General features: G+C 37.4%; 1 non-coding gene across 1 annotated transcript; it reads left to right on the top strand.

Moving 5' to 3' along the window:
- The first annotated feature begins 7,876 nt into the window (after positions 1 to 7,876).
- Positions 7,877 to 7,983, top strand: LOC115871990. The gene has a single exon (XR_004047590.1). It is a non-coding gene; the product is annotated as a U6 spliceosomal RNA (small nuclear RNA).
- The last annotated feature ends 5,359 nt before the right edge of the window (positions 7,984 to 13,342 follow it).

Below are 13,342 nucleotides of genomic sequence, written 5' to 3'. Positions count from 1 at the left end.
CTCTAAAAGTTTGGCTCAATGTGTTTATATGATGAGGATGAACTTTAGTATTCTCTATGAATATGTAGCATGTATCTCACCTTGAAGACTTACACCTCGGGGGAAAGTGGAAGCATTTATTATTCTATGTAATACTCTATCTTCCTCCATGATGCTCCATGGCTCAGCACCATCACGATTACCTTGGAGCTTATTGAAAATGCAAAACGGAAAAAAAAAGAAAAGAAAATGCAAAACGATTTACAACTATATACTGCTACTCATTTCGACTTAATAGTACTCTTCATTTTATCCCAATTCCTAGTCAATATGTAAGTACACTGATGTTTGAAATGCACCACTATAAGGCACATTTCCCCACTTGTAATGTCCTAAGATTTAATGTGCTTTGATTATTTACAAATAAAAGGGTAGCGCGTGATGGGGACCCAATGCCCATCTGTGGACCATTGGACATACCTTGCAGAGGGGTAGTGGGGAGGAGATGAGTCACTTAGGGTACAGTATAGCAATAATGAAACTCACAACCTTCCTCTAGTTCTTGAACGCTTCCTCCCCCCAACTACCAGGACCCCAATTCTGCCTTGCAGACCTGGTTAGACCAGAGGATGCACAGTGGTACAGATGGGAAGTGGAAACACAGGGAATCTAGGACAGATGAACCCCTCAGGACCAGCGGTGAGAGTGGCGATACCAGGAGGGAAGTGGGGTATAGAAAGGGGGAATCTATCACAAGGATCTACATATAACCTCCTCTCTGGGGGATGGGCAACAGAGGGGTGGGTGAAGGGAGACGCAGGGCAGTGTAAGATAAGGTATAATAACAATTTATAAATTATTAAGGGTCCACGAGGGAGGGGGGAGCTGGGAGGGAGGAGGAGGGGAAAAAGCAAATTAAGCTAATTCCAGGAACCCAAGCGGAAAGCGAATTTTGAGAATGATGAGGGCAACAAATGTATAAGTGTGCTTTATACAATTGACGTATGTATGGATTGTGATGAATTGTATGAGCCCCAATAAAATGATTAATAATAAAAAAAGTAGGAGAAATGAGTTAATTAATTGTGCCAACCTGGCCGATAATCACATGTGGGGCTAATTGAAAGGCAGAGGGATAAATGGGTGGTGAGCCTCGCCTTTCTAGTTCTCAGGTCTCTTGTTTTGTGATGGTCGCACCAGGGTGCAGCTGCCTTAGCAGTTCCCTGCTTCAGCTTGCAAGATTGACTTCCTACAAGGCATCCCCAAGGAGAAGCCACATGGACCTATCCAGATGCAGCCCTGGATGCTGGAACAGCCATGTGGAGACCCCTGCTAGTGCTGAGATGTTTATTCGTTCACTGACTCAGCTTTCCTCCTGCAGTCGGCATCATTGCCTCTGTTTTGTGAGGTGGAGGACTTTGTGAACTGGTGTTGGGTTAATGGGTTAATATTGGACTTGTGGGCTTGGGCAGCATTGGGTTGGGATGTTTTCGCGATGCACACTTTCTTTACATAAAACTCTCTTATACATGAGTTGCTGTGGATTTGTTTCTCTAAAGTACCTAGAATAATACAAGAAATATGCTCTCAGCTCAGTTACTGGCAACCAACAGTATCGCATTGTTCTGTTGAAGAAGACTTAAAGAAACACATCCTTCTGAGATACTGTATTCTGGAGATCTGTATTAAAATATAACCGCAGAGTCATGATAGCAGTTGATTGCTTCTTACCAATGTGGCTATGTATTGGGTAGGTGGCCAATAAAGAGAAGAGAAGACAGAAATCTGTTTCTAGACTAGAATTTATAGATCCAAACCTCTGAGCTACAGGCACCAACTTCATCCCTCTACACCTCCAGCCTAAAGGAAAAGGACTTCTTTCACTTGTACTTGGGATTTTTAGAAGAATGTGATATGAGAGGAAGTATTCAACGTGTGGGAAAAGAGGAGATCTGAGGAAGCAATGAGGCACATCAAATGGAGGCCCTCTCTTCATTTGAATATTTATTTTCTATTTGATATGCTTAATTAAGTAATATTAATTCTCTTTCCTGAGCATAGATTTAGGGAGATAGGGTAAACTTTTATGCACCACAGACATGAGGATATGTTCTCAGAGAGAAAAGGAAACTGCTCTTGCCTTTTGAAACACCAATAAATAAATTAGGTTGGCTTTCATGATTATTGCTCAAGATTATAATTTAAAGTGCAAATAAAAGGTTCTGCTCTCCACACACTGAATATCTTCTTACTCCTTACAATCAAGTTGATACATCTACTCCCATAGAATTGTTCCATAGGGTTTCTATGAGTTTATTCTTTATGGAATCAAACTGTCATATTTTTCTTCTAAAGAATAGCTTTTATTTTGACGACCATGTCACCAGGGATTCTAATAACTTCTTACTACCCCAAATGCTATTTCTTTCATTCTTAGAAGACAAAGCCTATCATTCCATCAGTATAGAATAGAAGGATATGAAATGCAATATATACATATAGCTATCTATACTAACTTGAATGTAAAATAATATGTAAGGTCTCTGTATATGTCTCTATGTACTCTTTCTTACATATTTCAGCTAACAAAAATCCCTTGAACTATGTAGGCAAAAATGAGACTTTATTAATAGTATATAGAATATATCATAACTTCCAATTAGAGAAGTGTACTGGGTCTTAGACACCAAACCACATGGGGATTCTACCGCCATGAGACCATTTATGTTAATATTTATCCCATATCTATTTGTTGCTAGGAAAATTGAGTTTCTAATATGGACTTTGAATATTGGCCTATTATCCTGCAACTTCACTGATTTTTCTTATTGATTGTAATATATTTTACTATTATATATTTCTTATTCCATCTTGTTCCTAAAAAAGAGAGAAAGAGGGATAAGCCCCTACATCATTTTTTGTTGTTTATGGTTCTGTATAATTTTCTTTTTGCTTCTCTATTTGCACTGGCCTAGCCTGATAGTTGAGTTTTGAATTGAAGTACAAAGAACAGATACCCATGTCTTGGTTTTCAATTTATAGGAAACCTATTTCATACATAACCAAATATTATTAAATTAACTCTATATTATTCATTGTATCCTGTATTAAATTGATCATATTCTCCCATTTTTCTTTCTTTTTTTGTTCATTTTAATCATGAGTGGATGTTGACATTTGTTAAACCCATTTCCTGCACTTAATATAATTTCTCTGCATTTATTTTCTTTTATTCTTCCAATGTGGTAAAATATATCAAACCTGTCCTGCATCCTTGAGATTAAATCAAATTAGTGATGTTTATAGCATCATTTTTATCTTTGATGTAGGAGGTGTGTTTTGATATTTTTGGTAATTTTTCATCTATACTTAGGAAGGAGATTTATCCACATTTTTTTTGCGGGCAATTCTTTTGTCAGGATTTACTATTAGAATGCTACTAGTCTCATAGGAGAATTTGGTATTTTTTATTTATCTGCTTTTGAAAGTAGTTGAGTAGCATGAGTACTATTTCTTTCTTAAGCAGGAAATTGTTAGAATTCACCAGTGAAATTATTGTGTGCTATGATTTTGTTTTATTTTATTTTTTTAAGTTGGGATTTAGTACATTTATCATATCATTCCATAGTTCAATCACGTTGAGTAGAATTGGACAATTGCTACTACAATCAGGTTCAAAACTCTCTTTTCCTACATGGTCTCCTTGACATCATCTCCCTTTTACCCCTACCACCAAACCCCGCTCCCCTCAAACCCTTATTCTACTTGCTACCCCTATAGGTTCATCAATCCTGGGTTTCATATACTGAAAAACAGAAAAGCATATAACACATCTTCAAGAGGGTGACCTCCAATGACATAACACCTCTGAGGTACACTCAAATGTGAACAACAACAAAATAATGCAAACCAAAAATACAGAAAATTTTTGAAACCAGATCAGTTCTAGCCAGTACAATAGAGAGGATCTACTGACAAAGTATTAACTGTTCAAATCAGATTTATACCTTTGACCTTCTAAAGTCCTCTCTCCCAAACACTCTTGTTTAGTGACCACTTTCTTCCCATTCCTCAATTATAGATAGGAGGAGTTCTCCAGAGGTTTATTCCCGATGAAGTTCCACGAATGAATAGTGGGCTTCCACTGTCATCCATTGCTTTCTGTGCACCAGATAGTTTCAAATTTCAGCTCCCTCGTTTTCAGATCATATGGATTACAATCCTTTGGTGACTGATGATGGTGTGCTTCATCCATGTGGATTTAGTAGACATCCCACGTAGATGGCTGCTTGTTTGGAGACAAATTTTAAGGCCTCAGATGCTATTTTATCTGATAGTGGGACACCATCTAAATTCTTCACCACATTTTGCTATAGTACTCACAGCTTTTTAAATTGGAGCTAGGATTTAGTGTGAGCCCCAAACCCATTCCTGGATCTATGCTTTTTTCCTTTTTCTTTAAATTTGCTGTAGCCTGGAAGTTCATGCATATGTCATATCATTCCATAGTTCAATCACATCAAACAGAATTGTACAATTGTTTCCATAAACAGTCTCTAAACATACTTTTCCTTCCTTTGCTCCTTGACATCATCTCTCTTTTTATCTCCCACAGCCCCTCTTCATCCCCCATCCCTGAAAAACCCTTGTTCTATTGCTTTCCCTTTAGGCTCAACTACCCTGGGTTTCATTTACCAAGAAACAAGAAAACAAATAACATAATTTCAATATAATTTAATTCATTTTTTGTGGAAAATTTAAATTGTGAATTCAACTTCTTAAATGCCTATGATGTTAATGAGATGTTCTATATTTTCCTATGTCTGTTTTGGTAATCTGAATCTGTTAAAGAAATTGTCCATTGAATTTACGTTAGCAAATTTATTTGTATGATTTTTTTTCTATAATATTTCTATCATCCGATGAGGTGATATTAAATACTTTTTCTAACATTCCTTTGATGAGTGTGTTAATTTGGGCTGACTAGAAAAATAAATTCATAGACATTCATATGTGTATAAGAAAGAGCTTTATATAAAGAGTAAATACATATTAAGAAAACATTCCAGCCCAGTCCAGATCAAGTCCATAAGTCTGATATTAGCCCATATGTCCAATAAAAGTCTATAGATTCCTCTTCACACTCATGCAACACATGCAATGATGCCAAATGAGGGAAGACTACAGGCCAGTGCATGGAAAGTTTTGAGGATCTAGTGGTGGTGGAAGCATCTCAGTGCTGGCGTGGTTCTCCATGTGGCTCCTCCAGCTCCAGGGCTCCGGCTCCATCAAACTAGCTCCATGCAAACTGTCAACAGAAATGTCTCACAGGGAGAGTGTGTGTCCTACCTCCCAGGAGGAAGACTGGAGTTCCCAGAATCCTCAGGAGATGGCCAGGCATTCACAGAGACTTCATTGGCTACAACCTGATAGAAAAGCTAGACTCTGCCCCTTCGCTCAAATTGACAGAAGATTATGTAACTGCCACAATGAGCAATGGGTCTTCTCACCCTCTCTGTATTTTCCTCTCTTTCTTGATCATTGTGATGGGGTTTATCTATTTACAATTTTCACAGACTCAATATTTTTTAAATTTCACTGATTTTGGTTCTTAATTTGTTCAACTACCTTGTTGATTATTTTCATCTCCTCTTCTAGTTTTTAAAATGGAAATTTAAATTTTGATTTGTGATTGCCTTCTTTCCTCAAATAAGTACTTAAAGCTATGCATTTCCACTTGAACTTTGTTTCAGTAAAAATCACTAATTGGCATATGTTTTCGTGTTATTATCTTTGCAGTATTTTCTAGTGACTTTTTAAACTTATGGGTTATTTAATAAAGCATATTAAATTATCAAGAATTAAATTATCAAGTTATTTCATTGTTATTGACTTGAATTCCATGTACCAGAGAAATTTTCCTAATGATTTTAATATGTAGTGGTTACTGACATTAGTCTTATTATGCTTTAGTAGTGAATATTTCATGAATTATTGAGGGGAAAGTGCATTTTATACTTACTTACTGTTACTTTCCACAGAGTCTACTTGTTAAAGTTCATTAATAATAGCATACAAATGTTCTATATCTTTACTGATATTTGGTCAACTTTTTCTAATAATTATTACTCTAACCTTTACTGTTGTTATTGCTGTGTGCTGTCCAGTTAATTGCAGTTCATAGCAACTCGACGCTGTTGTTGTTAAGTGCCATCAGTTTAGTCCCATCCCCTCACGACCCTAAATACAACAAAGCAAAGCACCGTGTGGCCCTGAACCATCCTCACAATTGTTCTTATGTTTGAGCCCATTTTCCCAGCTACTCAGTCAACCCATCCTGTTGAGATGGGTTTTCCCCCCATTGGCCTTCTATTAATCAAGCGTGATGTCCTTCTCTAGGGACTGGTCTCTCCTGAGAATCCTGAGCACACATGCAAAGTTCATGAGATGAAATCTTGCCATCCTTGCCTCGAAGGAGCATTCTTGTTGTGCTTCTTCGAAAACAGATTTATTTTTTCTTTTAGCAGAACTTTCAATATTCTTCACCAGCACTATAACTCAAATGCATGTATTCCTCTTCAGTCTTCATTATTAAATATCCAACTTTCACATGCATATGAGGTGATTAAAGACATCGCGGCTTGGGTCATATGCACTTGAGTCCTCAAAGTAACATCCCTTCTTTTCAGCACTCTAAAGAGGTTTTCTGTGGAAGATGTGCCCAATGCAACACATCTTTTGATCTCTTGACTGCTGTTTCCATGACTATTGATTGTGGATCCAAGCAGGATAAAATTTCCTTGACAACTTCAATCTTGTCTCGATTTATCATGATGTTACTTATTGGTACACATATGAGATTGTCATCTTCTTTAATGGAGTTATAATCCATATTGAAGCCTGTAATCTTTGATCTTCATCAGCAAGTGCTTCATTTCCTCCTCTTTTTCAGCAAGCGAGGTTATGTCATCTGTGTATGGAAGGGTGTTCATCAGCTTTCTTCCAATATTGACTTTGCATTTTTCTTCATATAAGCCTCAAATGTCAAATATTCTTTGTATATTTGTATGCTGATTCCAAAAGTAGCACCAGTTTTCCGCTATCAACTCTGGCTGAGGAAATACAGAATATATGTCATATGCCACTTTCACTCAGCTTGTCCATAAAAAACTAGGATATTCCAATGTGTTAGCTCGCCTGATATAGAGGAACTGCACTATGGCTTTATTTAAAGTCATTAGTATTGTTCTAAATATTTAGATCAAGTTATAGGTCACATGGTGCCCTTTGATCCAAAGATATATCTGAACAGTACAAATTACATGTGCTTGGAATTTTCCCAGAGTGTTGCTTCACCTTTATTCTGAGCAGTATAGCATGTAATTCTGGTTTATTGTCTAAAAAAGGGGCCAGAAATAAAAATTACTATACAACCAATGAGGAGTCCTGATGGCCTAGTGGATTGTGTTTGGCTGCTGACCACAATGTCAGCCGTTCTAGGCCACCAGCCACCCCACACGAGCAAGTTGAGAGTTGCTACCATAGAGATTTACAGCCACGGGAGAAGTTCCACTCTCTCCTATAGGGTCATTATGTGTCCTGATGGACGGAATGCTAATGAGATTCAAATGTTCTGAAACCAAAAATTGGTCTGTCAGTGCTCAGACTCCTTTATTAAAATTAAAGAGGTCCGGTATTGTTTTAAGATGCTGATTTGCTTCATAACTTCTCCACCTGGGCGCAGAAGCTCTTAAACGTTAGAATTTTCTAAAAAAAGAGGCTTGGAGTCAACCTAACCTCTAAAACATTTAACCTGAATTATCCATTGACTTCCTTATATTAAAATGTGTTCTGAAATGTTTACTGCATAGTTTGAAGAATAAAAATTTAGATCTTCGTGCTTGCTTCGGCGGCACATATGCTAAAATTGGAAAGATACAGAGAAGATTAGCATGGCCCCTGTGCAAGGATGACACGCAAATTCATGAAGCATTCCATATTTTTTTACCAAAGTGTTGGAAAAGAAGAAGAAGAAAATATAAATGATGTAACAAATTTCAGCTTTCTCCTAAAAGAATTTATTTTTTATTTTTTTTCCTCCTGAGGAAAATTGGAGAAAGTGTACAGCTTTGAAAATTGCTTTTAAGTGTGTTTTCTGAAGCACAGAGAAAATAATTTTGGCAGACAGCATTGTATTATATATCATGGTAATATACTAATTTGTAATATAAGATTTTTACTATGTTAACAATAAATGAGTTTTAAAAGAAAAAAAATTTAGATCTTCTAAATATTTTGAAAATTGCTATGCACTCTTGCATTTGTGACACCCTAGATTACCCTCACACCTTCCATAAGCGTGCCTTTTAAATCTTCTTTTTCTTTCCAGTCATCTCAAACTGTGTGCTGGCTTTGCAGAGGTCAGCTTGTAATCTCTCTACATATTGCACATCCTCTCAGACCACAAAGGAAAACTTGTTGCCACCTCACTGATCCTCACTCACAGTGACCTGTAGGACACCGATGAATTGACCTCTTGGGTTTCCAAATCTTTAAATCTTTTAAAGGTTTCAGAGAGACTTGTGGGTTCAAACTGTATGATTGGCAACTCACTATGTAACCAACCAGTCATCCTGGGTCCATCTAAGTCTTCCCGTGAAATCCCATAATATCTCATCCTTTTCAAGTCTTTACTTTTTTTGGTCTTATCTTGTAATTGTGGCTCTGAATTCTTCCCATAGTAAAACTAGGATGATAAGTGAATAAATTAGTGTGACTTAATAGCTGGAATCCTAGTGTGGAACACCACAGCTGAGACTAGAGCTGATTTGGTCTATCCAGCGCACCTTCAACTGTGTCTCAAGTAACCCCACAAACAACCCTAAAAATCAAGACACCAAGAAAAAAAAAAAGTCTTGCTTTTGAGCTGTGTTATTTGCTCACAGTGTTATTTGCTGTTCTATAGGACAGAGTCAAATTGCCCGCATAGACGGAGCAGATCACCAGAGTTTTTCTTTCATAAAGCAGTTAGTTGGTTTTGACTGCCTGACTTTTGGGTCATTAACCTATTAGCCAAGCACATAATCACTGTGCCACGGAGGCTCCTTTATGCGTATTAAGAATGTTCAAGAATGTTAAAATATCCATCAACAGTTGTGGCTAGTATTTATTCATTACTTTTTAGTCCTGCTTCATAACATTTGAAAGCTCCTCATTATGTGATTTAAAAATGGGGCAATTCGATTCCATTTTAAAGGATCACTATGAGTTCGTATGGACTTGATATCAGTGAGTTTTGTGTTGGTTGGTTTTTTATCAGTAAGTGAAGGTACATTTTAAACTTTTATGTTTTGCTGTTGAACAGATTTTCTTCCACTATGAAATACTCCTCCTCATTTCTGGTGAGGTTTCTTGCCATACTTATTTTCTTTGATAATAATATAGCTATACCAGACTGGGCAGTGTTTTGTTCTTTTGTGCGCATGGTAGCTATGATTCATTGCTAATGTCAGGACCTAGCAACAATAAAATCATCTTTTATACGTCCGTCCATTGCCTGTTATATCACTGTCCATGATTCCACTTTAAACCCATCTGTATTTTTGTACTTTTAAAGGAAATGTCTGAGAAACAGCTCATAGTTGTTTTGGTTTTGTTCTATCTATAACTCTTTGACTTTTCATTTGTGTATGTAGTCTACATTTAATGTTAAATATAGACTATTTTATAATTTATGTATTTTTTGTTAAAAAAAACAACAAACTCACTGCCATCAAGTCAATACCCACTCAGTTGACCCTATAGGACAGGGTAGAACTGCAACTTGGAATTTCCAAGACTGTGACTATTTTTGGAGAAAGCCCCATCTTTCTCCCTTGAGCAGCTGGTGTTTTTTTTGTCCTGCTTACTGTGCAGATCACAGACCAATGTGTAGCCGGTATATGAGCAGGGTATATATATATATATATATATATATATATATATAGTGTGTGTGTGTGTGTGTGTGTGTGTGCATGCATGCGTGTGCTATGCCTTCCTTCCACAGACTGGCTGATAGTTTCAAACCATTAATCATTGGGCTAAAGGCCTAGTGCTTAACCAAAGCAGTGCCATGAGTAGCATTATAGAAAAATGGTTATGAAGCATGGAATGCCAGCTTAACTAACTGCATGATTACTTTGAATCTCAAAATTGCTGTGATGTCTTGGTGTAGTTACCAAAATACACAAAACAAACCACACCAACTGCCAGCAAGCCAATCCCAAATGATAGAAAGGCCCACTCTCTAGGACAGAGTAGACCTGTTCCATGGGGTTTCTGATTGTGTTCATCTTTACGAGAGCAGACAGCCTCGTCTTTCTCCCGTGGAGGGGTTGATAGGTTTGCACTGCTAATGTTGCCATTTTCAGCCTAATGCACAACCCACTGTGCCACTAGGGATCCTACCAAAAGATACTATGTGCATTTTTCACTCATAAATACGGATTCTACCATTCATTTGTGACTTTTGCAGATAATTCCAGAGGGGGCCCTAATGATGTCTCACGGGTTATTTTTTGATTAATTCCTCAGGGATGACTGTCCCAAGGTATACAGACTCTCATTCAAGTATAAAAGCTCTCATTTTGGAGAACTTTGGGGAGACTTAGTAATCACTATCCCTTAGAAATCACTATCAGGTAAGTCTAACAGTTTTGAAACTTAAAAAAAAAAACTCATAATAATTACTGTTTGAAAATTTACAATTTATTCTGAGGTCACAGAGTTGAATTAATAGTAACTATAAAACTTGCCATCTCAGGACAAAACCATAGAAAGGAATCCATGGCATGGGGTCTGACCAAAGAGCCCATACATTTTTATGTAGGTCTTAAAAGGTCAGGCAGGCATTGAACCATCCCTGACCTCATTTACAGAGCCAACATGCATGCAGCTAAGGTTTAAAAGAATCTTAGAGATGGTGTCTTTGTGAACTCAAAATTCAAAACATCCGTAAATCAAACTTTTCTTTTCATTTAAATAGAACTTCCCTAAGCTGAGGGCTTTGGAATTTAGCTTAAGAAACCTGTGCCCACGCCATTATACCTTTAATAAATTGATCCCTTTATTAAGAGCTTAAGTGGAACAAAGTCTAAATGGCAGGCTACTGAGCAATTGGTGGCTCAGACACACCAGAGGATTTGTTAAGAGAAAGATATGGCTTTCTGCTTGCATGACGATGAGCATCTTCGTCACCCTGCAGGGTTCTTCCTACCTTGTGTAATCACTATGTGATAGAATCAGCTCAGCAACCGTTGATTTTTGTTTTTGCTCTGGTTTGGTTTGATTATGTGTGTGTCAGGTTAATAAAGAATGAAAAAGAAATAAGAAAATATCCACCTCTTTCCTATCTCATTGAAGAGGCCTTCTCTGGCTTTTTTCCACTTGAGGCTAACTCAAGACAAAAACAAAACTCACTGCCATCAAGGCAATGCCACCTCATAATGACCCTATCGGACAAGATAGAACTGCCTCTGTGAGTTTCTACGACTGGAGCCCTTTATGAGAGTAGAAAGCCCTTTCTCCCAAGGAACAGCTGGTTGTTTCGAACCACTAATTTGCAGTTAGCAGCCCAACGTGGAACCACTACACAACCAGGGCTCCTTCCAGCGGAGGCGAGTACTGAAATATGATGGCATCCTGCAATAAGGGTCATAAGAACATGCTCACATTGTTGGCTTCAAGAGTCTTTCATTTTTGTCTTGGGTGGTTGTGTCCCTTCCCACCATTGCTGTGGAATATTATCAGTCTTAGGTTGAAATATACCATTTGGCCTGACAGCGACAAAAAGTTCTCTAGAGATTCAGCTCTCTGACTTTTTTTACTGTCCCTTGCATGGTACACAGAGCTTTTGTCTTTCCTTATTCTTAGCATATCAGGGTTCTTTTAAATAATTTTATTACCCAAACTGGAATTACTTTTATACAGTTAATTGGTATGATTGTGAAAACTTGAATTCTTCCCATTTTCTAACTTATGTTTCTTGGAGGAGAGTGAATCTCTCTGATGCAGGACCTTGACATTGTGAGTTTTGTTGTGTTATGAAACTAAAATTTTTGAAGGGCCCCCCCTAAGCATAATAACTTATATTTTCATTTTTTCAATCCAAATATGTTAACAGGCAAAGATGAGAAACCATGAACCCTCGTTCCCCACTTCCCACTCCAGCTCATCACTTGAAATATAACTGTATCGAAAGTTCTACTTCCACAATTCTTTCTTCTTGCTCTCCCAGAAGTCAAATCCTGAGACTTTGTTCACTTTTGATAAAAATGTGGAGGGTTTTCCCCCTCCTATTTCTTGAGAGCAAGAGGACATGAGATAGGATCTCAGAAAAATTCCTTCTTTTTAAACATTCTGAAACAAAGATAAAAAAATGTGTAAAGCTTAAAGTCAAATTCTAGGCATATGCCGCAGGGGCACGAATAACATTTGATTAATGTTACCAAAGGTTCAATACATGCTTCCAATGTGAAACCAGCGTTGTTTATATGCATTGACCTAAGTGTTAGCTTTTTGAGCATATGACTTTGACAAAGGTATTACAAGGGGTGACTCACCCAAATGGATTTTTTTTCAAAGCTAGGTATGCAAATTATTTTACAAAACAACTTTAACACCTCCCAAGTACTCTCCATTACATTTAATACATTTGTAAAATCTGTGATTCCATTCTTGGAAACATTTCTCCAATTCATCTGTTTGGATGGCTGACAGCACCTCCTTCATTTTTATTTCACCTCTTCCATGTTGTCAGATTGCTGTCTTTTCATGTCCCTCTTCATTCATGAAAACAAAAAGAAGTCAAACAAAAAAAAGTGAGGTCAGGTGAGTAAGGTGTGTGGGGCAAGGGAGGCATGCTGTTTTTTGCCAAAACTTAGCCCACTGAGATGGTTGCGTGAACAGGTACAATGTCATAGTGGCTAAACCAGTCTCCTCTCTGCCACAAATCAGGCTTTTTGTTGTTGTTGTTGTTACATACTATTACACAATCTTTTCAGAACTTCTAAATAGAAAGCTTAATCAACAGTCTGACCTGGTGGAACGAACTCCAAATGCATTACAAGTCAACAGTTTTGTCTGTTCATAAAGTAGATGGATGTCCAAAACAAGGTTTGCCATCAATTGATATTTCATCTTTTTTGAAAAGAGAAAACCACTCATACACTTGAGTTTTTCCTGGAGTGCCATCTTTAAAAGTTGTGTTCAACATCACAATGGTTTCTGCAGCATTTTCCTGAGCAGGAAACAAAATTTTACATCCACATTCTGCTCTCTTAAATCAGCCATTACACACACACACACACACACACACACACACACA

This window comes from Echinops telfairi, unplaced genomic scaffold (assembly GCF_000313985.2).
Source record: "Echinops telfairi isolate 266 unplaced genomic scaffold, ASM31398v2 ScPeMD7_7416;HRSCAF=8454, whole genome shotgun sequence".
Lineage (NCBI taxonomy): Eukaryota > Metazoa > Chordata > Mammalia > Afrosoricida > Tenrecidae > Echinops > Echinops telfairi.
The sequence above is the reverse complement of the archived record's forward strand: the minus strand, read 5'-3'. Positions and strand labels throughout refer to the sequence as shown.